Source organism: Perna viridis, chromosome 5 (genome assembly GCF_037379345.1).
Source record: "Perna viridis isolate PV_CMFRI_1.1 ecotype Kerala chromosome 5, ASM3737934v1, whole genome shotgun sequence".
NCBI lineage: Eukaryota > Metazoa > Mollusca > Bivalvia > Mytilida > Mytilidae > Perna > Perna viridis.
The window spans coordinates 39,904,667-39,932,493 of NC_142449.1; the positions used below are offsets into that span (position 1 = coordinate 39,904,667).

The window sequence follows — 27,827 nt, forward strand, 5'->3', positions numbered from 1 at the left end:
GCCGCATTTTTTGCACCTGTCCCTAGTCAGGAATTTATGTTTCCTGGGTACCTAGTTTCGTTTTCACCTTTAGTTTATTTTTTTTTATGTTACTTGAGTATATAGGGGCAACTCTTTCACTCGCTGTACCTGTGAATAATGATGTTTTTGAGCCAACTGCTGTCTGCATAGTGGTACGAGGATTTCCTCGTCGTTCATTGAAGACTAATGGATGATGGCCTTGGGCTGACATTAGTATCCCGATTTGGTTGTTGTCCCTTCGACATATACACAATACCTATTCCTGTTTTCATTATCATTATTTTTCTATATTTCTGTTTTAAGCCCCAAAAAGGATGGACTTATTATACAAGTATGATTTATTGACAGTGGTGGGTCCAAAAAAATGGGTCTGGTTGTCCCAAAGGAACGTAATTTGGCTTGATTTTTTCATCCTCGAGTCCTTTTTCTAAAAGATCTCTTTGAATGGGGTAGGTCTTGGGTTTGATCCCCGGACTACAGACTTTGTATGCGGTGGGTCGTGGATTTGATAACCGGACTAGAGACTTTGAATGCGGTAGGTAATGATTCGATCCCCGGACTAGAAACGTTAAATGCATTTTTCTCCCCGGACTTGAGACTTATAATGCAGTATGTCGAGTGTTTGATCCCCGGACTAGCATTAAATGCGGTAGGTCTTAGGTTTGATCCCCGGACTGAGAATTTGAATGCGGTATTACGTGGTTTTGACCACCGGACTAGAGACTTTGCATGCTGTAGGTCGTGAGTTTGGTCCTCGGACTAGAGACTTTGTATGGGTAAGGTCGTGGGTTTTATCCCCGGACTAGAGACTGTATGTAGTGGGTCGTGGGTTTTAACCCCGGACTAGAGACTTTGCATGCAGTAGGTCGTGGGTTTGATCCCCGGATTAGAGACTTTGTATGCGGAAGGTCGTGGGTTTGATCCCGACTAGAGACTGTATGCGGTAGGTCGTGGATCTGATCCCCAGACTAGAGACCATCTTTGTTTCTACGTTGTGTACGTGGAAAATGGAAGATACAATAACGACTGGTTTGAATTATGTGCCCGCCGGGCTGGAATGGGATGATGTGCCTCCATACGGGCTGTTGCTTCAGTGAGAAAAAAACATTAAAAATCTGGCTCATGTAAAAATAATCAAACTGCAGAAAAGTGCATGTAAAATTGGTTCCGCTTACTCTATCTACAGACTTTCTATTTTTAATTGGAGTATGGTCTAACTGGTCTGCGTGCAGTCAAACATGTGGCGGTTTTGGGGTGAGATCACGATCCCTGATCTTTAAAAATGAGACCTTAGAAAAGCAGACGGAACATTGTGGAACTGAAGATGAATGTGTTGGTAAGCATCGTTAACAATACCAGTAGATTACAGTTATTAATAAGATGTTGGGACATTACGCAATAAATATTGCCTAGAAATATCAACTTTGTTGTAATATAATAAAAACTTGTCAAAATATAGTAAATATATAGGTATAAAAACATTTCTTTATTGTAATGACGTCACACTTGGTGCCACACTTATACATCATAAATAATGCCGGGCATTGTAAATTTTGAAGTTTTTATAGAAATATTTACATCTCCACACCCGAGAAACATGTTTATATTTTCACATTCACATACGATAAATAACGTAAACATATTAAGTTATGATGAATGTACTCTCTAAATATGTTTCGTTGCAAGAAATATGACCAGAAAGTGACTAAAAATACAAAATTGACAGAGTATTTTTAATTTCGATAAACTTCAAAGAAGTCTCTTTCCTTTTAAGTGCAATAACTATCATATCTTTCTCGTGTTTTCACAAATTTTGTAACAGATTCAATTCTCCAAATTGACAATCAAATCTTTCAAGACTTTATATTAATTTAGGCCAATGAGAACATTTATCACCTCTTCTCTTTAAAGCTGCATTAGCTGCCAAATTTGTTCAGTTTTGATTCTACCGAATTTTGCTGATTCAATAAAATAAGTTCGTAGTAATGCAATTGTAGCAATAAATGTCGATAATACCTACAAAATATTGTGAAAACAACGTGTTTTTAATCAGAGAAGATCGGTAGCTCTGATCTAATTATTTTTCGCCATTACTTCCGAATATTACCGATAGGACATTCATCTGGGTTAAACATACTTTAACCTTGGTAAAAAATTAACAATAACGGATACACAGGTAAGCACGTGTCCTGTTTTAATTTCATTTCATCTATTTCTTAAATAGTTTTCAAATAAAAAATAACCATATTTGTGCTACATTATATCACAATACGTAAATTTCAAAAGGATCCTTGGGTTATATTCGAACTTTTTTTCTTTTACGGCTCGAGTTCGTCGGTCTTTCTTGCTGTTGAAAAACAACTTTCGCTTTGGAATCAGATATGTTATGAAAGAAACTACCCTCACAGAACATGCGTGGATTAAGGTCACCAAAAGTCACATGTATACGATTTTTGTCTTGCAAGACAATTAATATATAGACACCTATTTCATGTATTTAATGCATTTTAGTTGTGGATATCAAGTGAAATTATACAGGAAATGTAAAATTTATTAGAATTAACAGAAGAAAAAAATACGAAAATGACAGCTTTAAACCTTTCTTTCAATTTTGTAGGTAAACGACTGTTTTTTTTTTTGTCTTTGTCTAATTTTTTTGTTTTTATTTGTTTTTGTTTTTTTAAACTTCTGACAGTACAAGTATTCCATCAAAGTTAATGCCCTGACCATGCATCTACCTAATTTTCAACGAATTGTCAGATATTTTAGAGAAATCACTTTCCATATTATAACGATCCGAGGAAACACGTGAATAGTTTATTTTAGTTCAAACCAGTTAAATGTAATATTATAAACTAAAACTAGTACACAGTCAACTATGTTGGTAAATTAATTTGATTAGTTCTTCTTGATAATTCATTCAAGTTTTTTTTTTATGTAAATTATAGATATACAATTAATGATACTTTGAGTTCATCACTGTTGATGCACGTCATAGGCAATCCAGCTTCATCATGTCTACTCGTTATTATGTGTAAAAACACTGTATTTGTTGTTAAAGCGTCAGTAGCGTAATTTTAATTTATTTTTATGTAGTTGGAGTATGGTCTAAGTGGTCCGAATGCAGTCAAACATGTGGTGGTCTCGGGGTAAGGTCAAGATCCTTAAAATTTAAGAACCAGACCTTAGAACAGCAGACAGAACCGTGTGGCTCTGAAGAAGAATGTTTTAGTAAGTGTCGCTAACATTATCTTGCATTATTTACTTAGCTTGGTTTTAAAAGGTTGTTGTTATTTAAGTAGCAGTCTTAATAAAAATCAGACAGAAGGGGATTAATGGATGTAAAATACCCACCAAGTTCACTTTTATTTCTTGTTCGGAAACAGTTACTATTCGCATAACAAGTCTTAATTTTTCATTTTGTCATTACGCTTTTTTAGATAGAAATTATTTAAAACTGTACGTGAAATTGGCAATTTGCAAGAGTTATTGTTCTTGACTTTGTTTGATTTGGTAGATTTAAGTGGGGGATAAATGTATGATTCTTTCAAACGTGCAGATCTGAATACCGAAGTAATTTTGTTATGTAGATATATAGTATATATATATGTGTGTCTCGATTGAAGAAGCATTGTTTGTTCGGATGGGTTATTGTTCACCCTGAATCACTGTAATATGGACAGTGTCCGAATTTTACATGTATATAGGCTGGTATTTATTTGCAGAAAAATGTCGAATATTATAAGTTTATTAAGATATTTCATGCTAGGACAATAGAAGAAGTTAAAATAGATGGGTCAGTGCGCTCGTTTTTGAGATATAAGCATTTGAAGTTGTTTGTAATTTTTTCATCCAAAAGCTTTCCCGAGACACACTTTTACATTTTGACCAGTTTTTATTATGTTCTGTAATGTAGAAGCGTGTCTCTGGAAAGCTTTTGGATGAAAAAATTACAAACAACTTCTCCAGATGGAATAAACGAAAAACAATAATTCATTTTTAGGTCTTGGTCTAAGGCTGGTACAGCACTACATGCTATACATCAATACGTTGTACTACTATATTTTGACTTTTTTAAAATTGTTTTCTACAATTAATTTTATTTTTAATTTTGATAAAAAGACCCCCTTTGTTATTTCATTCAGGTTCCTTATCATTTGCTTATGTGTGCCTTTAATAAAGGTACAATCACCCACAGCGTACGTGATTCAGCTTCTGAATCTGTTTTGATTTTGAACTTTACGAGTTTTGTGCTGAAGAAGGATATCGGTTATCCGAAATATTCAATGTAAATTTTACCTTCTTTTGGTGATGTTAAACATATTGAGACGTTTATATATACAGTCAAACCTGTCTTATGTGACCCTTCAAGGGAGTAGGTAAAAAAAGTCACATAAGACAGGTGGTCACTTAATACAGGTTTGACATCTAGGATTTTTTAAAAACACTTTAAAGACAAACGTTTTCATGATAACTTTAATATATACATGTACATGTATTGCACCTGTAAAATAAAACACAAAATGATACATTAATAAAAATTAAACATGCATTTAACAATATTAAAGAAGTGTTTTAGGTAAAAAAAAAATACATCATTTTATCAATTTAAAATTATCTTTTAGTCAAATTGAAATAAAAATAAAAATGTACTGTACATTAAATAAAAATAAATTCTTTATTTTAACGATTATAAGAATCTGTCACTTAAATTAAAAACAAATAAAAACAATCCAATTTTAGTAAGTTCTAAGTAAAAAGTCAATCTAATCTAAAACAATTTTAAAAACTAAAAAACATTATTAACATGATAAAGTTTTTTTTTAGTTTCTCTCAGCTGCAAAAAAATCTGTTATGTTAGTTTGTTTACATTGATTTGCACAAAGTATATTTAGTTCATCTTCAGCTTTACAGATGCTCTCTAAAAACATTGAAGAGCCTAAGTGTTTTCCAAAGAGCTTAAGTTTGGTTAACAAGTCACTGGCCTCGATTTTAGATATTGGGGCCGCTGCATCACTCGTATTGTCGTCGTTGTCATCACTACCACTGTCGCTGTCCTGTGATTTGAAGTGGTCTAGCAGATCATTTCCTGACATTTCCCAATTTATTTCATTTGTATCACAAGTGCTTACGGTGCTGTCAATACCTAAAAGTTCGTTAAATTCACAACGGTGAAAGCGAAAGTGACAAGTTTTTACTGCTACACACTTGCTTTTATATGCCCAGATCATATGACTAAATCACATGACGGTTTTGTCCATTATCTCCTACAAGGGTGTTTTACCTAACCTCAACTATTCTAATATACTGAAAACTACAGGAATCACCCCCGCTAATGATATAACTCATCCTAAGGGCCGTGTGCAAGAAATAGCGTTAAATACCAAGAGTAACAATTGACTTATCATGCCAAACCAAACTTAAATAATTCTTTCATAATAATTTATCAAGATAATGCTGTGTCTTAAGCATCATAAATTCAATATGGTAAACGAAAGCTATGCGTTAAAGCCTACCTCAAAACGAAACGTGCCTATATATCCCAACATATATATCACAAATAAAAAGAATTTAAACAACACACATGTCCAGTACGTTTGTTTACATAACGGATTAAAAGGATGCCGATTGAATTCTCCGTATCAGTGAAGGTAACTAACTTGTAACTGGGGTTTATAATACAACTGTCTGCAATATGGAAAGTTTAATATCATAATAAATGATTTTGTATTACCAAACCAAAAACTGTCACATATGTTCTTTTGTAGTCAGAGCTCCTCCAGGCGACGATACAGCATTTTCCATACCATTCAAGGCTCCTTTTCCGTACTTTGGCATCAGCTATATCTCGAGTTGGGTGAGATGTGATTTTTTCCTTAAAAGTTCAAACTTACGTGTAGCTGTTCTACTTGTAACTATTTTATTGAGCATTCTCTTACCATTTCTAGAGAATTTACTTAGAACAAAATGGCGGCCATCTTTTAATTTTTGGAAAACATATTTTGCAATTATAAGTTTCTAATGAAGTCCTACCAGATGCATAAAAGTTTATATGTAATTGCAAATATCACTTCCGGACGGTTTTGCGTGGTTTTTGAACAGCCTTTTAGATGCAGTTTGTTTCACTACTACAAACCTATAACAACAAAAAATGCATAGTTTTACACGAAATGTATAATGCTTACTTTTTCTATTACGTTTAGTGACAATGTTTCACCTAAATGTATTATCCAATTCTTACAAAAACTGATACCATTGTTCAAGTTAGTTTTCTTCCTTGCAGATTCATTATGATGGTCAAATAGTTCTAGAAGAGAAAGATATTACAGGCTTTATCTTCTTGGAAGATGTTTTTACTAAGTATATTGATTTCCCATTAATCGTGCCATACAGTGGAGTCGATTTAACAACTCTACCAATGGGCAATGTCTCAAACGCTGCCATCTTGTTCTATCAGAAAACAATGCGACAAGGAAATGTTTCAGAAGAGGTGCGGAGGTACTTTCCACAGTATCCACAATTTGAAGCAACATGGACACTGACCGTAAAATGGGAAGCCGTAGTATTCAATAATGGTCTTTTAACAGTTTGTTTTAAAAATGATTTTGTCGCTACATGTAATATGCCGTTTTCCTGTCATTATTTCAAAAGGAATGCCATGGAGTGTTCATCTTGTTGAATATGAAAGCTTAGAACTATCGTTTAACAGTTTGTGTGCCAATCACTGTGATTTTTATTTATTTATTTATTTATTTATTATTATTTTTTTTTGGGTCATTTTGTAAAACCTTGGATTTTGTGAATCGACAAACTTTTTTCTATACATTAATGACACCTCAGTCACTGTATATTGCATGTATTACAAATAGCAGCTTAAGTAGCACTCTTTGTAAGAATCATGCAAAATCTGAAAAATGTGATACACCCCAAAAAAGGCTACATATTTTTATTTTTATAATTAAGTTGTTTCATGGGTCTAAACTATGAAATGTGCAATTATTCATTCAAATCTGCTCTTAGGAGATGATCAACATTGAAAATCCAATAGATTCTATTGTATTTGAGTGTCATTTACAGAGTTATCTCCCTTAATTTTGAATTCTACAGTGCGTTCTATACACTTTTTATCTCCTATGAACATGGGTTATATGAAAAACCAAATGCTAATTTTTGTTTACTAAAGCATTTTAAACAAAATATCAAAAATAAAAATATGTAGGCTTTCCAACCATGAATCACATTTTGCATGATTCTTAGCTGGAGTGCAACTTAACTACAAGTATTCAGCAAAATGCATTTAATAATCACAAATGTTTGTTTTACCTTACATTAAACAGTTTTATCAAAACTATCAACAACATATAACCACAAATGTAAAATTGGCTCGTTGGGTATAATTTTAAACTGCTTTAACGAAACTGTAAATAGAACAGGATATAAGAGTGGATGCAATGTAGATGTCTTTTATGGTAAAATAAGCGAGAAATTAGAGTTTCATCATAAAATGCCTGAATCTACCCCTGACAACCCATGCTTAGCAAATTGTAGTGGGGGGGGGCACGTCCCCCACGCCTCCGCCTGAATCCGCCCCTGACTCGAGCTTTATAGCTACACGACATTTTCGTATTTCTTGTACAGACTAACTGTAAGAAAACATGAAATACATGTGTTAAAATTGACATTATATTTTCAACTGTCTGCATTATTTCTGTGTATTCAAATTACACTGTCACCAGAGTTCTTTAATATTGGCGTAGTTGCAACACTTAGACGGTTATTCTGTCACAATGAAGGTTATATTGATCAACTAGGTAAATCGTTTTCATGCTTACTTTATTTTTTTTACTTTATTTTATAGGAATTCTTTGAAGCTGTCCTTATTACTGATGGCACAAACTCCTTTGTCAAAATATTTTTCAAGAAAAACGAATCCGCAGTCAAGGTACGATGTAAAACTGTAGAATTTTGATAATTTTTGATAGTCATAAACATAAATTTGTCTATTCCGAGGCTTTGTGGAACCGATGTTTGGGTTTGACAGGGTTTACTTTTGTTAACAATTATAATGAAATACTTCATTGAAACCTGTCTAACCAAACCTCCTTTGGACTGAGTGATGTCCAGGATGTTCGGTTTATGCAGGTTCGAAAAGTAATGAATAGATTATCGGTTTATCCAGGGGTCAATCTTGAAAGGTTTTACTTTTATTTTGTTGGCTGATATGTAAGCAGTAATCTTAAAACCAGACAACCAATTTTATTGTTCTTACATGCACATGTAAATCATACATGTATAATACAGTGAATGTAGAATGTTGTATTCGACCTTACATACATGTACAGAACATTCATTATACCCAAGTTCTTAAACTTATAATAGTAGTGTTGGCTTTTTACAGGAGTTCATTATGCTCAGTAGTTTCATTTGGTACTTAAGGTATGAGGTTAAATGTTGAATATTGTATATATTTGCCTAAGGAGGATCCGATTGTTTACCCTTCAAAGGACGGTTTAAGAGCTTCATTTCCTTCCACCTTTTTGGTGCCGTTAGCTTAGTTAATGTAGCGTCTATTTGTATTGCTGGGAATTTCAGATCCCTAGCTTGTAATGTTAGAACATCTTCCTTTGTAATACCAATAGTGGCAAATAGAACCGAAGAATCTAATGTTGCTGTTCCAGGCGAATTCTGGTACAGCGTTGGTGGAGCTGATATCGAGTTTCCCACAGAACCTTAAGGTCAGTAAGGTATTATACTTCTTCCCCGAAGTGAGATTGATTGGTGTTTAGGATTGTTTTTGCAAAAACAAGCAAATTAAAGTAAATACATAATTTGTAGTTACTATCAACATGGGTTCTGGGTCAGTTGACACAAAACATATTGAACCATATTCTGTATTTAATTGAAAAATTCCATGTTGTCCTGTTCTTTCTATTGCTTTGAGTGGCGCAATTCGAGAAAAGATTTCGGAATGAATTTGGAACTTACTTCTTTAATAAAATATAAAGTACCCATCTACTTTAACCTTCAAGTATAAACCCTTTTCTAAGTACAGCAGATATAAATTAATTTTCATACATGCTAAGCTACAAATGTAGTTTAAAAATGTTTTCATTTCCATTTTCGGAAACCAGACATAGCTAAAACAGTTTATACATGTACAACAGCTGGGTTTTCATACATCCTAAGACAAACATGCAGGTATAAAGCAGGTTTAATCTCAAATAATCACTTATAATACAAAAATTATTAAAATTAAAAATAGGCCCTTAAAAATTCTAACAAGTTTAATAAATACCAATGGCTGGTTTTAATTTTTGAAAAATCCGCTTAAAATGAGTGATTTGGGTTGGGCTTTGGGAAAAAGTGAGTTGCCAAAGATTTTTTGTTTATTTTATTTTTAATATTTGATACTTTTATTGTGTACAATGTAGTAATTTTGTATTGCAATACACTAACTGTTTATACTTACTTACGTGAATACTTTGTTTATTGTGTTTCCTTGCTTGCAGATGATGGACGTGTAAAGACGTTATGGTACATGAAATATGTATGATACAAAATAAAAAGATTGCTGTTGTGTCTTAATTTCATTTTGCACGGTTGAAGTACAACGTTTCATTAATTGACAGTTTTTTTTGTGTTTGAAATAGACCCTTTCAAGAGATATAAGTTAAATAACTACGTGAGATTGGCATCATATACAAAGAAGAAACATCCAATTTACGTTTACTTCTTGGAATATTCAGTTGCATGAGTTATGTATATCTTTTAAAAAGAACAACTAGAATAAACTGATTCTAAATTATTTTAGTGGAACCCAAAGCATCCGATTCTGTCAAAAATGAAAGAATTTTCCAAAATTTCAACAACAAAAAATATATATAACGAGATTAGATATATTGAGTATGTCGAAGAGACTATGATCCGAGCGGGATGAAAATGTCAGCCCAAGGCCATCCATTGGTCTTCAATGTACGACAAGAAAACTCTATAAACACACAGCGGGCTGCAACAGGCCCCAAAACATCATTATACACACGTACAGCGAAATAGTTGCCTCTATCTACTCAAGTAACATAAAAATAAACAAATGCTGAAAACGAAACAAGACATCCAGAGGCCAGATATTCCTGACTTTGGACAGGCGCAAAAATATATTTTTCCCTAAAAGAAGAAGGTTGGTGTACCATGCGTAATTACAACGTCATTCCGTCGCAGCTTGGTGATACAATAAAGATTTTAAATTTGTTAATCAAACGAATTACGAAAGTGACTTAATTCACTCTAATATTTTTTTCATATTTATGTGTGTTGATACATTTTTGAAAGAATTTATATTAGGTAGGTACCCACACTGACCTACACACTGACCTACACACTAGCTAATACAAAGTACACACCTAGTTTTAAGATAAGTTTGAAACTATATGTGATTGGAAATCGTTTACAGCTTTGTTAACAGGAGGTTTCCGTGCCGTTTATTGGACAATATACCTTTTCTTCAAAATAACAAGTGTGAAAATAGACTGGTATTACACGAAGGGCAAGTATAGACCCAGACTGGTATTGCCCAAAGAGCAAATTTGAATATAATTATACGTTTTGTCTTAAAAGAGTAACCAATGGAACCAATATTCTAGCGGAAATCAAAGGAATATTATCAAGGACAAAGACCAGACATGGAAAACAGACAAACACAACAATGAACATAAAGTAACTAAAATAATACATACAAAGTAACGAAAGTAAATGAGAACTTAAAACTGGGAGCATTGAGGTTGAACGTGCTTGCCTCGTTCAGAAAACGCCTCCAGTGACTGAAATCAATAATTGAATTTTGCACATGTTTATAAATATATATATTAACATTTGTTACTAAATATCTACTGATATCAATAAATGTGTTGGACTTGCTATGTCATGTTAATAAGGATTGGGCATTTCACTTTATGTAGGTTAGCTTGGTAACATTCTGGGCTCTCAATTTTTTAGATTAACAAAATCCGACAGCGTGGTATCTGTTAGTTACATGGATGGCCCTAATTTTATAATGGTAGGGGCCATAAACTAAAAAAATTAAATAGGAGCAATCATTAATTAGTAGTTAGTCACCTTACTGACCCTCCTTTAGACCCCTACTCATAAGCTTTTATTTGAAAGTTTGAAGAAAAAAAGAATTCTGCCGAATGTCTTTCAGAAAAAAAAGAACCATGCCATGAGTGTGCTCTTGGTCGTATATAATCCTTCTTTGGAGTTCGACACTTGAGATATATTTTTGTTGTTACCACCTCCATCAAAACAAAAGAATACTCATAAACCGAATCCCAAAAGGGATTAGCTGTGAGCTTAGTCTATTACATGTTTAGTCTTTGCCTATTTGGTTTTCATTGTGTCTTCATGACTCATTCCAAAAATAACAAATGAAAATAAAAAATCCCCACCTACCGACCCTACAAAGTTTTAGAATAGTGCTCGGAAACATAACATTATTTTTTTTCCTCCTTGGAGATTTCTCATCAGTTGACTGGCATGCACCAATATCTGTCTTACAATCACTGGAAAATGTTAATTTTATCCCAAAAAATGTTTTGCTGGGTCAAAGATTCAGCAAATGCTGATATACAACGCTGTCTATAGCGTGCATATTAAAAATTAATTGAATCACTAGTTCACCGATCGCCATTAAATCACGTGATAAGGCATTAATTTTAATGAATTTAATAAATGAACGTGGTCACATGACAAATAATTTCCCCGAATACACAATGACCCACATTCACGGGTTTGACTCTATCCGGGGACTGTGTAAATGCTTTTATGCTTTACGCCGTCCGTGAGAGACCCCAAAACGATAGTCGAGGAGGTTAAGAAACACCTCAATGCGTCATGTATTACACATATAAGTGCAAACCGGGTCTATCAGTATTGAGTGTTTATGTTAGCACGAAAACGAAAATTAAACCAAGTATAGGAACAGTCAGCTGATTGTTATCGTCACTCATATCGTGCAAACGATTCGCTAACACTGTGTTACGAAAGATTTTTGTGGATTTCAGTGGTTTATATCCAAAAAGACAGTCGAATGATCTCTAGAGGCAACGATGTTCTAGCTTTTAATAAGTAATAGTATAAACAAGTCGCAGTCAAGAATTGATGCGATAAACTACATATTTTTGCGCATTACGATTGGTAAAGTAAAATACATTATTTCAAGAAAGAAACACCCCATGCGGTTCTGGGTGTCAAAAGAATAGTTCCACAGCAGCGCTTAGCTTGTCGTAAGAGGCGACTAAAGAGTGCTCAGAACCTTGGCCCACAGAACACTTGAGTTGTGTAGTTCAGGTGGTGGAATGGGGTGCCTTGACATGCTTCATGCTGAGATCGTCAGGCCATGATACGGAAAACCTGACCGCAAACCATAGTGGTGCAACTGTACAGAAAGATGCCACATTCCACGTGAAAGAACCCTTCTGTGGTATCCTCCCGGAGTAGGAACCAATAGGCTCCGCCACAAGAGGCTAAATTGCCCGACCCTGTCAACCTCTACCTATTTCCAGTGGCAATCTAAATTTGGTGACCCCAACATCCTTGTGTCCCATCCCATTTATCATTTCATCATCATTTCGTATTCATTTTATGAAATGATAAATGGGATGGGACACAAGGATATTGGGGTCACCAAATTTATCATTTCATCATCATTTCATATTCATTTTAGCCCCATGCAGGTCTGGGTGTCAAAAGAATAGGCCTACAGCAGCGCTAAGCTTGTCGTATAAGGCGACTAAATAGTGCTCAGAAACCTAGCCGGGGGCTAGGCGCTCTGCCCACAGAGCAACTGGGATGTGTGCCCCAGGTGGTGGAATGGGGTACCCCTGGCGTGTTATATGCTGGTGTTGTCAGGCTATAATACGGAAAACCTGACCGCAAACCATAGTGGTGCCCCGTGTTGGGAAAGATGCCACGTTCCTCCCACGTTAAAGAACCCTGCTGTGATATTCGATAGGAGTAGGAACCTTTGCGCTCCGCCACAGGAGGCTAAATTGCCCGACCTTACCCACCCCCCCTTTTTCCAGTGGCAATCAAAATTTGTCGACCCTATTATCCTTGTGACCCATCCTTTTATTTCATTTCATGTTCATTTTATCATCCATTTCATGTTCATTGTCTGAATATAGCTGAAATATTGCTGCTCGGGCATTAAACCCCAACAATCAATCAATAAAGACACAATTTTTCACCATTCGTTAAGTGGTACAGGTATATCTACTATTTAACACGGTCTTGTTTTTTCTTCATATAAATGAGCTTGCATCATTAAAATATTCATAGCAGTATGCTAGGTGTCTTTCCTTTCTTTTTCCATTGTTTAGATTTAAGTTTTTTTAAACACGTTTGGGTTCGGTAGAGGGTCTTCCTCATATGGCAAACCATTTGATTTTTAGATGCAAGATTTACACGGTACAGATATAAATTCTATTAGTACTCAACTAGAATAAATTCTATAAATAAGTAATGTTATAACATGTAATTCAAGATTGTTTATGCCTTCCCGTAATAGAAATATATCACACGCATGTATGTACTAGATATATAGAAATGCTGAAGATAACTACTAAATCAACATTATTCACTATATTAAGGCTAAAAACCACTAATTCCACTTCCCATAGGCTTCTATGCTAATTTCACAATATTCAATGGCTTCTCTGGACTTTACCTTAACTTTAACCTGCAGAGGACTATATATCAGCATGATTCTACATATGTCAGCTCACAATCCTCAGAATGGCATGTGGGGTTAGCAGACTTGCAGTGCAGTACTGGTCACCGGAAGTGAAGGGTCTATAAATAGCATGGGAAATCCCAGTGTTTTCACAAGATAGGGGTATATTTAAAAATCATTATAGAGATTAGGCTTCACATCACAAGAAGCAAAATGCACCTATAAAATGTACAGAAATGTTTTTCCTTTCAGAAACTGTTTAAATTTTTGAAATAAGATGAGAACTTTTTTCACAGCACTATGAGGAACAGGGGTAATTTCTGCGTAGGACTATTTTTGCGTACGTTCCAAATGCTCATTGGTTGAATTGGTGGTCTGTAACCTATAAAGGCCATTTACCAGTATTATATTAGTAGACAAAACTATAGGGAAAATATGGGACGTCTTTGATTTTGTAGTAGCAGTCTTTGTAAAAACAGACGGTAATTGATTCCTTCATGTCAAAAAAACATTGAATTCACACTTATTCGGAAGCATTTATAGACCACATGACCAGTCTTCATTTGGTTGTTTCGCTTTTAATATATATATATAACGTCTCAGAATGTGACGACTCTATTCGCTACACTGCTCCATCGGATCAAATTGATACAGGAAAGATATGTAAACGTATAGATAGGTCTGAAAAATTCCCAACGATGTTAGAACTGTCAAATTTGCGATGCGGGTCTCTAACTTGTACCGCTGTGACATCTATGGCAACACCGCCTGCACAAAGTGCAGCGCCCTAGACCACTCGGCCAGATAAAATATAGCTTTAGCTGGCCGGGTCATTCCTCCTCGAAGGATTAATCTAGGGCTGTAATTTAGTAATCGATGTATGGTAGTACGGGACAGTTCATTAAGATGTTATTATGTAGGATAGAGGATCAAATTAATGATGCATGTCACAACAAATCAATATTATACAACGTCTCAGAATGTGACGACTCTATTCGCTACACTGCTCCATCGGATCAAATTGATGCAGGGAAGATAACGTAAACTTATAGAAGGATCTGAAAAATTCCCAACGATGTTAGAACTGTCAATTTTGCGAAGCAAATTTTTGTCGTTCCCTCCGCGGAACTCGAACTCGTACCGCTGTGATATCTATGGCAACACCGCCTGCACTAAAACCAGCGCCCTAGACCACTGGGCCAGCTAGGCTATATCCTAGATGGCCGAGTGGTCTAGGGCGCTGGTTTTAGTGCAGGCGGTGTTGCCATAGATGTCTATACATAAACGTCTCAGAATGTGACGACTCTATTTGCTACACTGCTCTATCGGATCAAATTGATACAGGGAAGATGTATAAACGTATAGAAAGGTCTGAAAAATTTCCAACGATGTTAGAACTGTCAAATTTGCGATGCAAATTTTGGTCGTTCCCTCCAAATTCGACACCATGACTCACCTCTACTTTTGGCAGAGTTTGAGTTTCATATGGATTGGAACTTAGATAAAACAGTGACAATTTGATTACAGATGAAATAATGGCTTTAAAAATGAAGAAATTAATAAATCCAAATAAGACTTGGAAGAGTCATATAGAGCTTTTCTTAATGATTCAATTATGTGATAAATAGATTATGACATTGGATTGTTCTACATTATCTCTTCTATCTGTCCTCGTTCACAGTTTTGGGGTTTGATGTGGAAGTCACATGTTGATCCGCGGGTCAATATGGTAAATGTTATATAGAATTCTTTGAGAATTGGGTTGTTAAATACGCCTAGATTCTTCAAAACTATTCAATATTAATGTAACAATTTGTCCCACAACTTAGAGAGACTCGTTTATTATTCCAGTTCACAATCTGATTGTAGTGATTACCCTAATACCGTTAACTTTGATATATTGGATTTGAAATACAATTCTGATCATAAAAATATGATTAAAAGACAAATTTATAACCAAATAAGTAATTCACAGTTTGTACTTAGAGAAAATTGTAGGGAACCAGAAAGCATATTTGTTCTGAAATCACTCATAAATAAACCATTTAATTGCAATTACGGTGTACGGAACAGTTTTGTAAGGTGTTGAGAGTTTATTTGCAGATGGTGTTACTAGCACACAATCACCTTCCTTTAAAACATAATCGTTAACATTATTCTTAAGGCCTGAATAGTCTTTCATTTTCTGTTTGTTCTCTCCTTCAACAAGTTTTCTTGGATTTTATATTGTATTTGGGCTGTTTGGTTTTAATGTTCCTTCCAAATGAAGCTGTAATTGGGATTACACCTGTTGTGCTGTGCGGAATTGCTCGATAATTTCTTACAATTTCTGTTTCTAGTTTCTATCTTCAACACGGGCAGCTTTTACAGTCTTGCCAGTATTGCGCATAAACTTCTCAATTTCTCCATTCGTTCTTGGCTAAGGCGGAATGGTTTTTTTCTGTGGCGGAAACCCAAGTATTCTGAGAATCGTCCGAACTCATGGCTTTGAAACGGTGGTCCGTTGTCGGTCTTAAGCTCTTCTGTAATTCAAAACAGCGCAAAGCTGTTATCTAACTTCGGAATAACTGTTTTTCGCACTCGTAGACATTACAATTTCAACTACTGGGAATCTCAAATAGCCATCCATGAGAACTAATAGATACTCCCCTGTCGGTAGCGGCCATAGAAGTCTACTGAGACGAAAGTCAACGGTTTTTCTAGGAGATTTGTCATTTTCAACGGTTCGGTATTGTTTACTGGTGTGCAGGCTTGACATGCCATGCAATTCATAAAGTTTTTTCAACAATGTTGTTTAGACCAGCAAACCATGATTTTCTCTCAGGAGTTGTTTGGTTTCCACTAGTCCTTGATGCCCTTTATGAGCAATGTTGAAGACTCTTTGTGTAAGCAAATGATGGTATGACAATACGGCAGTTGTAGACTGCTTAATTTAGGGCAGTAGTTGTTGCCATAGGTGTCACAGTTAAACGGGTTCCGCAAAGGGAATAATTCAAATTTTGCTTTTCAAATTTGAAGTTTTAAAAATATTTCGGAAGCTTTCAGTAGGCAGGCGTGCATACTTTATCTTTTCTGTAATATGGGAAAAAATACATATTCGATGTAGCAGTGCAGCGAACAGATTCGTCAATTTATGATATTTTTACAAACTTACTTCATCATGATGACAGTGGTGCCCAGCACATTCTACAGCAAAGTGATCAGGTCCTCGCACTGTTGCTCTCACCATTTGCACTACTAAAATGTTTTCATAGTTAACTATAAAACATAATTATTGGCAAAAAATATTGGAGCAAGCTGTTGGATCATTCAAATACGTCAAAACCCCAAAACATGGCCTAAACGTTAACACGAAATGAAGATGATCTTTATATACAATTCATCGAACCGAATAAAATAGCTTACACATAAAAACTGGAGATATCAGAAGAAAGATGTAACACAAAAAAATGTTACTTATTGTTTAACAGTGATTTGACTGTGACATCTCACCTTATTGAACTAGAATAGCCAAAAGTAAAAACCAGTTTTGATAAATGAATTCATCTATTTAATAAGTAACAATGGAACTTAGACTCTGTGGTCATTTAAATAGACACCTTCATTCAAGCAGTTAAATAGCTGAAAGTAGATTATTTCTACAAGATAAAAGATTTTTTAGGAAATCAGTCAAGATAAAGCACCAAAAATACAACAAAAAAATAGTCATAAGAATAACATATATAAATTTTAAGAATTAACTAGCAAGCCAGGCTTGAAAAAAACTGGGGGTTTGGACCATTTTCATTGGTAGGAAATTAATTTTAATGCCTTTTCGCTATTTTTCCTTAAACGCCCGTCGATCTGTCCTTACATAAGTTATGTCATTCCGGATTTAAACGAAGAAGGGAAACTCTGGCATTGCTTAAAAATCTAGTATGTGACGGTGATAAAGAAAACGCTACAGAGACTTTTTGTACATGGATTATTTCAAATAAAATCGGCCTTTACTATCATATAGATCGCTGAAAAGCTTCCAAGTATACGAGTGGCTTATTTCCGATTCCTAAATTTTACAGCAACCTAGCTAGGCAAGGGTTACGGTCCTGTCCCTCCCATTTCGTGAAGGGAGTAGGCAAGACCGTAGCCCTTTGCTAGCGAAGATGCTTTTACAGTTGTGATCCCATATACAGTTTAATTCTTATTGGTATTTAGGTTATAACAAATCAGAATTCGAGAAGTGAACCATAAAAAGGCACACTTGTACAGTCTTTGCGTGAAGCAGACAGACGTGATTGGCTGCCCAAAAATAAAAATTATGACATCGTAAATGTTTAAAACAACTTTTCTACTTTGTTATTTTCAACATGCATTACATGTTTGCACATGCTTCCATGCAAAGTTCAAAGTTTATGTATTGTCAAATTTATTACGAAATCCAGTCTTGTCATGAACCCCCGAGTCGCAGTTTTCGTTTGAGAATCCCTGATTCATGGTTAAATCTTTAACGTTTTATTTGAAGTTCAACCATATAAAGACAAATATAAAACAATAGGTATGATTTTGTATGTACAAAAATAAATCTCAAAACCTCAAGTCTTTTCATCAAAACGTAAGGCAGACTCGATCCTTCACATGTGTCTCTGTTCAAAAACAGTACGGAAACTAGACAAATTCCGATTCCGTGTTATACAATTTTTATACAATTATAGTTTACATATGTGAAAATTTGCAACTTCAAACTCATTTTGCAAAGCCCATGTTGCAGATCGAATCAAGAACATTGTGTTTATTTTATTTGTTATTCAGTAAAGAATACTTAGATATACATTGTAATATTCTACGCTGTCTTAGTATGTCTTAATCACTGAAAATGCACTAAAATGCAACATTTTAGGGGCAATTTTGTTGCGATTAAATAGTAAACATTTGTCGGAAAAAGTTCTTTTTTTGCATTTTTGAAATTCTGTACACATAATCTTTACATGTTACTTGTTTTCCGATACCTACAATGAACGATTTCACATAAATTACTTATCAAAGTATATTAGGGGCGATTGATCTTTGATCCCTCCTCTAATTAATGCAAAATAGCAGAAAACTTTACCATTTTTCAGTTAGAAAAAAATGATATTAAAAAAAAATACATTGATTTATCTTTCCATATGATACATGTATAGACGTATACACACTAGGCCCATTACACTTCGAAAAATCCTTAGCCGTCCGCAGCACTAAAATCAAGTGTAACTAATTATTCCAGAAGGCTTTGATTGTTCATCGAGTGTTGCTCTGTTTATCCGATCAACAGTTTATACTTATTGACTGTGTACGAAGGGAATAGTAAGCTTATTTTCCTATCTGTTACAACTATTGTCTGAGGCGTAGTGTTCCCAAAATATACAGTCAGTAAGTGTTTTATTATTCCGAAAGAGACAATTGACAAAAAATTATACCAAAGACTGAAAGAGAAACCATACTAGATGCCATGAATTTAGGAACTCCATGTAGTAACCTAATCTTTTATTTTTATTTCTTTTATTGTATTTAATTTGGCTGCATTCAGTTTCATTTAGTATAGTTTAATTATGTTTTTTATTACGATTTTATTCATTTTATCGAATTGTTTCGTTTCAATTCTTTCTTTTATCGATTATTTTCGTTTCGTTTTGGTTCAGTTTCGTTTCGCAATTTTTACGACCCGATAATTATGGGTAATGTTGATGACGTAATTTTCGTAAACATCCGGAAGCCATACTGCATACTATAAGGCCAACCCTGTCTTGGAAAAATTATGATTCGATTTGTATTTAATTATCGAAACTAGCAAATATTTTCCGAGACTGGTTTGGCGCTCAATCGCACATACAAAAGAATACGCAAATGAAGCTGCCATTATGCTGTTTTTCGGCTCCTGAAAATGCAGGTACAAACCCGATATTGATGCTTTTTCTTGCCATAAGTATTCAGAAACAAGTTGATAATACAACCATAAAGGAGAGTAGTATTTTAGTACCTGTCTACTTTCACCGTTCTTTCTTAGAAGCCATTAAAGGTATGCTGCAAATTTAATGAGAGAGTCTTTGAAGAATCCCCTGTATGATAAAACCTATTAAAGTTCATTTTAACAAATGTTTAAAAAGATTGGGACCTTGAAAATTACTTAATTCAACATAGAAAGTAATGGGACTTTTATTAGTGGTTTTACACCTGAACGTCTATTGTTAGCCTCGCATACAATGCTCGGTAATATGAGTTAGGCAGCATCCTATATCCGAGCAGTTTCTTACGTTTGTTAAATCATTAAAAAGGGGACAATAGATAAAAAGGGCGAGATAGGATAGGTAAACGGTAGTCTATTTAGATAATTCAGCGTACCAGGTCTGGTTATTTTGAATAATTCTTTTTTCAATTGGTCATTGCTTTTGAAATGCATATTTTAAATTAAAAAAAATAGAAGGCTGCTTTCACTTTGAATTGACTTCCATGACCCATTTCTGCGGGCTCCTATGATATCTATTCTGTTTTGACTGAACGTTTATCGTTAGCCTCGCATGCAATGTTCGATAATACGAGTTACACTAATTACTTAGGGACGGGGAGTCACTGCCTTTTTTTAAGTGGTACTTTTACCAAGACATTGATATTTGCCACCTGTCGGACTATCGATATGTCGCACCATCAACACGTCGTACTATTGGACTGTCGAACCATCGAACCGTCGGGCTATCGAAAACACCCCTTCTGGAGTAGGTGATGATAAGCGAAGTCAGATCATCTGAAGTTTCAATCGCCATCTTCGACAAGTACAGGCGTTTCTAATGAGAAAATTACCTTTATTGCCGTTTATATATACAGCACCTTGGTTTTTTTATAAACTCAAATAGGTTACGCGATGCCCGTTAGATCGAATAATATGAAAATTAGGCAAACGTCATTTACTTCTTTTGACCTATGATTTGCTGGAACACTAATCTTTGTCATTGAAACTTATGCTTTATTTTGATTTTTAGATGTAAGAATTGCTAGTCGAACACGATTAGGAGAGCTGATATTTATGGGCAATTCGAAATTGCAGGTTCAATACCATCAGGATGTATATATTTTGCGGACCTTTTCGGCGGTCTGGAACAAACTACTCTTTTAAATTTATGTGATTGGTTGAGTACATGTATTATTATTTCATATTATTTCAAATGTTAATATTTTTTGTTTTTACAAACTGTTTTTTTTTTCTTGATACATGTATTATATATTTTATATTTTTATTATGAATTCAACTTAATTTGACTTTTGCATAAACTGTTATCTTTTCTATCTACATGCATTATTTTATAATATAACATACTACATGGATTTGGATTTCTGTATTTTCAGAATTTTTTTTTTATAATACTTTAATATTTCTAATGTTTAAACTTTGAAGTTTTGTCAATTCTCTATCATCAATTATACAGGACTGTATTTATGAATTCAAAAAAGAAAAGAAATAATAAATAGATAAAGTCTGGTACCAAGTACTCTGTTGAATTGAAGTTTTAGCTACCACGTACAGTTGCCAGGAACTAGGCTACATTGGGACGGTATGAGCATTCCCCAACAATAATTAACAGCAGACTCCCACATAACAATAAGTACCTAAACACAATAAATGGTGAAAATACACCGTACCATTCTCGTAAAGCTTTGATACTTTCTACTACTGCTATTAATGTTAATAGAAGCATTAACACATAATTATAGGGTCAAGCAATGTACTGCTTTTGTTATCAACGCTCAAGATGTATCACATATATTACGTTTATGCATCAAGTTAAAAAAATTATTGTTAGTTGCAATGAACACTTTGAGTTAAACTGGGTGAAGTCGATTGAAAAATTAAACTTATCCATTAATCAAAACCAGTTCCGGGTGGTCAATGTGTTACAGATATATACATGTAGGATTGACGTAGCACTCTAGTGTAGACTTTATTTAGCCCATAGGATTTTTTCTAGGTGTCGTTTACGTGAAAGCCGATAAAGTCGTTTGTGTAAATAAGGAGACCTCCACCAGTGCCGGTGATGTCTTTTCGCAGTGGATAAAAATTTAAACTAATCTAGGAAATCCTGATGCATGTCACCGCTTTTTTTAAGCTAACATGATGAGTTTTTGTTATCATGAGAATGTAAAACTTCCGATGCTTCGTATAATAAAGTTACAGTTGCGAACTCTTCTAGCCTCTCTTAAATTCTGTCAGAATCTGTCATGAAAACTGTTCTATGACAGCGGAAAATCCTGACAGGTTCTGACAGCAACTTTGTGTCCTGTGTCGTCACAAAGATATGTTTAAAACTGTTATAGGCTAGAAACCACTAATTCCACTTCCCATAGGCTTCTATGCTAATTTCACAATATTCAATGGCCTCTCTAGACTTTACCCGAACTTTAACCTGCAGAGAACCATACATCAGCATGATTCTACATATGTCAGCTCACAATCCTCAGAATGGCATGTGGGGTTAGCAGACTTGCAGTGCAGTACTGGTCACCGGAAGTGAAGTGTCTATAAATTACATGGGAAATCCCAGTGTTTTCACAAGATGGGGGTATATTTAGAAATCATTATGGAGATTAGGCTTCACATCACAAGAAGCAAAATGCACCTATAAAATGTACAGAAATGTTTTTCCTTTCAGAAACTGTTTAATTTTTTTTAAATGAGATGAGAACCTTTTCACAGCACTATGAGGAACAGGGGTAATTTCTGCGTACTAGGACTATTTTTGCGTACGTTCCAAATGCTCATTGGTTGAATTGGTGGTCTGTAACCTAAATATACCCCTGGATAGTTTCGTACACAGGAAATCTATTCTGGGTGACGAAATAGTAAACTACATGTAGCTGCTCCGCTTAAAAATTACCATTTCAAAATAGCAAATGTACATATGTATCAATTTTACCAATTTAGCTTTAGCGCTCATCGCTCAATATTCAATGACCCATCTTTCAATCGCTTATAGTTCATTTTTCACCACTCGGCACTCATGGACCAATCACTCACCTCTCTTTGCTTAAAACGTTAGTACGCTCAGTACGTACATATATTACGATCGTAATAAAAAAACAGTACATGTATTTATACATGTCAGTATAATACTTTACATCTGATATGTAAAACTTTCTGATGCTTGGTAATTTTCCAAAAAGTTCAAGAGTATTATAAACGAATGTCTTAAATGAATGACAAAGAAATTATCACACCACAGGGCAGACTGCTGTTGGTCCAAAACAACATCATAAACAGGTATAAAAATTCCTGATTTGGAACAGGCGCAAACATTGCAGCGGGGTAAACAATTAATCAAAGAGGCTTTAAGCTTTCAAAATATATTGACTGACAAGGAATTTACTCTAATTGGTATTCATATGTATAAAATATTGGCCTAGACAATAGACAATGTTCAAATGGAAAAAATGTTAGTTGCAAGAATGTAAAGGAAGTAGCAGAAAGTTTAGCCTTTGTTAAAAATGAATCCTATATAGTAGAAAGAAACTTCTTTTTACTGTATAATGACTTCTCAATCGGGAGTTTTTATTCTAAAATTCGTATCAGTGAGCATATTCTTGAGAAAGAAAACGGGCACTAGTACAATAAATCCCTACGCTGAAAGTCTAATAATGTATTGTAAATTAAGCTCATTTTAAAGTAAATTATTAATTAACTCTACTGTATTGTCTTTAATAATACAAGTTGAGCTGTCCTTACAATATAAAAGCATTTAACCACGCAAATATCGAAAACTTAAGCCAAAATTGAAAACAAAGCTAATGTGCATTTTTTTCAATATTTTCCGGGTTCCGATCCGTTGTTTTTGGATACGTAATGTGAAACCTTTGGAATTTTCGTGACTTAACCATAAACAAACTATTAAAAAAGATATGTGAAGATGTAAACACAATACGAAAACAAGGCAATATTCAAGAAGAATTGTTGAATATGTTAGTTTAGAACAGAAGCAGATGAAATTGGTCCAGTTAAATAATGCCAATGACTGACCTTTCATATCTCCCTATATGAGTAGCGTGTAATAAATTCTGTAGGCCTTTAGGGTAACTCTGAATGTTTTTGTTACTTTGTATGTTTCATTTTAGTTACTTTATGTTCTTTGTTGTGTTTGCCTGTTTTCTATGTCTGGTCTTTGTCCCTGGATTACATTCTTTTGATTACCGCTATAACCTTGATTCCCTTGATTACACTTTAAAAGTATTCACGACAACAGTGGAATTTACTCTCAAAACAAAAATTAGTATAGGGTTGGACATGTCAAGGTACATGTATATGTAAACTAAAGTCTTACCGTAAATTATTTTTTTTGCAAACTAACTTACATGGAATAATAGCATAAACATATAGCTTTTTAATAAAGGTATTATTACATAGTGATTTTCATATTTTAAACTGTCATTATAACTGAGGGTGGAAGCATGACATGTTTAATACCTTTCATTGGAACAAATTTTTACCGGACCGAAACTACATGTATTTATGAGTCAAAGATGGAAAGACAGAACAAACATACACGGTAGTTTCATTTTTCCGAATATCACGTTGAAAGTATACTGATTTTTGCAATGTAGGGGGTTACATTACAGGATTACCTAAAATATGAATTAAAAAAAATTAAATTCGCGATTTCTACCAACCTTTATTATAATGACAACACAGGTCTGACTGGCACAGATTTGTTAGCTTGATATTCTTACTGTATTTGCATTTACACAATATTGTATGATGATGTTCTACATAGAATGAAACAATTTTTCCTTTTAGATACATGACTGACAATAATGAAGATGGAAAAATCTCTTTAGTGTAAAAAACAACATTTTCTTTTAATGTAACTATAATTTAGAAGTCATCACTATTTTTATTACAATAGAAACATGTAAAATCCATGTCTATTCTGCAAATTATATACGGACATGCGTTCAAAACAAAAACGAATTAGAAAAGCAATAAAATGGTACATGTAATTCATCTATAACTATGCAAATCATAGTAAAAACAGTTAGGTTTATGTGTTTTACTCGTTTTTAAGCCATAACATTTCATTGTTATTCATTGCACAACACTACTGGAAGGAACTTTTACTTATTTTTTTACCTCACGCAAATGTTTTCATGCATGTTATAAGTGATTACTCAGATTTCTGTTTCGGCAGTGCTAAAATGAGTCGGTTCATTTACTTTCATTTGTTATAAACCAGCAACATTGGTGAACCATTCGGGATCAAAAACTTCAATTACGTAACTGTGCTCACCGCAGCGATGCATAGGCGAAGATATATATCACATGTCTATGTTTATTTACAATCGTACTTATTCAGTAAAATGTGAACTAGAAAAACAAACCCCGTCATCGTACAGAGTTAGCATAAATTTACGACTGTGCACCGGTGCAGTGAATGTTATTTAACAATTGTTTTATCAATGTAAGAACTTTCTTCAATTCACGAACTGTTTAAGGCTTACAGTACTGCTGAATATCAGTCAACTGTCTGTTAAACAATTCTAGATAACCACAAGAAATCTGCACATGTAATTGGAAACATTAAAAGAAAAATTGTGTGAATATAAGTGTTTCAGTTTTCGTCATAATTCCTGGATGCACATCTAAATACATACATTTGAGTGAGTACCGCCTGTCCGGTCAAAATTCAGCATTTTATAAAGTTGTTTTCCTTAATGCATGATTTAAGACTTGTATTGTAGGTTGTTTGGCAAAAGACCATGTGCTGATTATATAAAATATATACTCATGAAAAGAAGAACAAAAAATCATTAGATTTTACATTAGTCAGTTTCAGTTTTCACCATGGAAACTGATTTGTTCAATGGGTCATAGTTTTCCTTTCCTCGTTTGTCTACCCCGGACTTGACTTTTTTATGAACAACTCGGAGTGTGTTTCTAGATAGGCAGAGGACGCTTAGCCTAACGGTGCACCTGGCCCATGCTCCCAGTTTTTAGTGGAGTCCGACTTGCTTATTTGCTTTTGTGACTTTGTATGTATGATTGTAGTTATTTTATGTTCTTTGTTGTGTATGTCTGTTTTCCATGTCTGGTCCTTGTCCCTGGATTTCATTCTTTTGATTACCGCTATAACCTTGGTTACCTTGATAAGTCTTTCAACTTGTCAATTTTCATTTCTAAGTAGGCAATATTTTTACTTAAAAATGTACTTGTTCATCTGAAATTTAAGCCAATATTACCGCCATTTTAAATCTACAGCATATTCTGGCCGCAAACAAAATAACAAAACAAAAGTGAGTACAAATTATATACAATGGTTGTATTTTGGATGTACCATTGACTGGCTGTAAGCATTATGTCGTTCAGAAATTTTCCAACTTTCGGTGAGTTCATCGCCTCGACTGTGTATATAAACATTTTTCTCGATGTAAATTGAACTATGTTAGAAAACACTTGATTCCTTTCCCTGCATTTTCGCTGCAGAGAAAGGTGGGGTTGTATTTTGGACAAAAAAAAATGTCCATATTATTAACGTGTATGATCCAAAACGTATCAGCGAAAAGTGTGCTTTTTTCAATGATTGTTAAGATAAACAAGAGATGATTATGCTCTGAAGGATAATGAAGGCTCCCATAACCGGCCTCAAAACAGTCTCAAAAACTCAAAATTTGGAATCGGCATACAATTCTCACCCTAAAAATCAAATTTTCTCCCAGTGAGAGCATTTTGAATTTTTGTGGGCTAATCGGTTGCCAAAGCAACAGCGGCTTTTAAATTGATTGAACACCAGAAAATTTGGACTCAGCAAGTCATTTGCATCATGAAAACAAAGTTACATCCAAATCCAAGAATTTAAAATTTTGGCAGGTAAATCGGTTGGTAATGGAATGATAATTTCAAAATCTTCTTGAAACCTCAAAAAATTTTCACCCTGAAAATGAAGTTTCATCAAAATCGGAGCATCAGTCTCTAAAATGGAGTTACGAATTAAATTTCAATCATTCTTACTAGGGGGGCATAATACTTTGCGATTGAAATTTCCACTAGCATAAATAGTACATGCGCGGGAAAAAAAGTTTCAATGAACAGAAATTTGACGTTAAGCATCTACCAGAGTAGCTCGCAACTTACATTTCAAAGGCGTGGCTGGCACCGCAAACAAAGTTTCAAATACATTTGTAAAGACTTATGGGGCCAAAATGACCGTGTTAAATAGTTTAATAATTATAACATGTATTAAAAATTCTGCTTACATTTACAATATTTTTAACAGACAACACCGAAGCAAAGAAAACAGTTTAGAACATACGCTCATGAAGCTGTTTACCAAGTCAATCCGGTCAGTTAAAGCCGTAGTACCATCATGTAATTGAGACGGAATTCGGACGAACGGAATGACGGGTGGAGAAGGTAATTTCAATAAACAAATATTTATTAAGCTATTTTACAAAAAAAAAATTCTAATTTCAAAACTATTTGTCGTGTATTTGAACATACTATGCACTTTAAGGAAAACAACTAAATGTCGGTACATCGCTGATTTTTTTTTTCATTTTGTTAGTGTATGACCTTCTTTTTCATAGAAGTAGATTTTGTTCTTATAGTTAAAAAATGAGAAAAAGAAAACAAATTACCCTAACAAAGTTCTTTAGTGTATGACCTTCTTTTTCATAGAAGTAGATTTTGTTCTTATAGTTAAAAAATGAGAAAAAGAAAACAAATTACCCTAGCAAAGTTCTTTGGTTTTATTCGTGTCAGAAATAGTCAGATAAATAGTACTGCAAATAGTTTTTTCTTACTTTCTTGCAATGAAACGCCAATTATATTTTACAAACCGTATCTGGTCGTTTGACAAATTCCATAATTGTTAATATTTTTTTAAATGGTGATCTATATCAAATGAAATTTTAAAAAAATGACGACACAAAAGATAAGAATAATATTTGTTTATATTAATTTTGCTGTTTAATTGTGATAAATGAACACATATCACAATCTACTTACATGTACTTTTAAAATCCTGAGTAGTTCATTTCATATTAGCTTTCCTGTTTGTCACATAAACTCATTCAAGCTCCGACTTGTAGT

General features: G+C 34.2%; 1 long non-coding RNA gene across 1 annotated transcript; it reads right to left on the reverse strand.

Annotated features, from left to right (window-relative positions):
• Nucleotides 1-4,366: 4,366 nt before the first annotated feature.
• LOC148617463 (uncharacterized) lies at nt 4,367-27,827 on the reverse strand. Its single transcript, XR_015922501.1, has 3 exons — nt 27,744-27,827; nt 16,902-16,984; nt 4,367-6,157 (listed from the first exon to the last, which is right to left on the reverse strand). It is a non-coding gene; the product is annotated as an uncharacterized LOC148617463 (long non-coding RNA).